The sequence below is a fragment of the Limulus polyphemus genome, unplaced genomic scaffold (assembly GCF_000517525.1).
Source record: "Limulus polyphemus unplaced genomic scaffold, Limulus_polyphemus-2.1.2 Scaffold847, whole genome shotgun sequence".
NCBI classification, from domain to species: Eukaryota; Metazoa; Arthropoda; class Merostomata; order Xiphosura; family Limulidae; genus Limulus; species Limulus polyphemus.
In genome coordinates this window covers 194,946-196,201 of record NW_013666457.1, presented here as the reverse complement: position 1 = coordinate 196,201, position 1,256 = coordinate 194,946, and the positions used below count along the sequence as shown (strand labels likewise).

The 1,256-nt window shown below is 42.8% G+C and overlaps 1 protein-coding gene across 1 annotated transcript in view; it reads left to right on the top strand.

The window, feature by feature from the left end:
• Positions 1 to 1,256, top strand: part of LOC106460840 (sodium- and chloride-dependent GABA transporter 2-like) — a 92,136-nt gene that overhangs the window by 48,921 nt on the left and 41,959 nt on the right. The gene's annotated exons all lie outside the window — the stretch shown is intronic.

Below are 1,256 nucleotides of genomic sequence, written 5' to 3'. Positions count from 1 at the left end.
CCAATCCTATCCCAGTGTCCAATTGTACTTTTCTACCATCTCATCAGACTGTGTGTGAAGTGGCATTGTCCTGGTCTTTCGTATGCCAAACAACATTCAGCATTCATGGAACACAGCTGATTCAAAGTTACGGCCTTGATCTGAATGCAGTTCATATGGCATACCAAACCTGAAGAAGAAATCGCAAATAGACGAAGCTACAGTTTTAGCTTCCTGATTTGGTATTGCATATGCCTCAGGCCACTTGGTGAAATAATCCATTACCACACAAATGTACCTGTTTCCAGCACGAGTTTGGGGCAAAGGACCAGCAACGTCAATGGCTACTCTTTCCATCGGTGTGCCAACTTGATATAACTTCATTGGAGCACATCCCTTATGCATGGGTCCCCTTTTAGCACAACATGTAATGCATGTTCTGCACCATTCTTCCACATCTTGCCTCATACCTATCCAGTACAATTTCTGCCATAGGTGACTCAATGTCTTCTTAACTCCAAGATGTCCTCCTGTTAAACTATCATGAGATTAACGTAGCACAACTTCCCGTAACTTTGTCGGTATAACTGTTTGCCAGGTCGTCACTTTCCCATCTGCGGTTTCCCATCTCCGGAGAAGAATACTATCTTCAAGCGTCAATTGGTCCCATTGTGTCCAATTGTCACAGGGCTTAAGCTAAATACCTTATCCCAAGCAGGGCACAAAACACTTGCTTGTAGAAAATCAATTATTGGCTTCAAATCTTGGTCTTTCTCCTGTTCTGCTTTAATATCTATACTTGGTTCCACTTCACCATCATCAACTCCTTCAGCTTGATGGCACCTGGTTAGTTCAACCTCTCTTTTGCAGCAATATCTGTAGCCATTTTTGCAGGGTCTTCAGTTCAGTCTGTTGGCATTTCCGTGAGATTTTCCTTCTCTGTATTTGATATCATAATTATACTGGTCTATTTTTCCAATCCAACGTGCCAGTTGTCCCTCTGGGTTCTATAATGATCTTAACCAGCGTAATGCAGCATGGTCTGTCCTGATGGCAAACCTGGCATCATAGAGGTAAGGATAGAAATATGTCAGACTCTTTACTATAGCAAGGAGTTCCCTCCGTGTTTCACAATAGTTACTCTCTGGTCTACTTGGGACCCTACTGAAGTAGGCCACCACATGTTCATTTTTCACCCGCTTTCTGAGACAACACTCCTCCAATTCTGACATTACTAGCATCACAATCCAGTATGTAAAGCAGTGAGGGATCTGAAA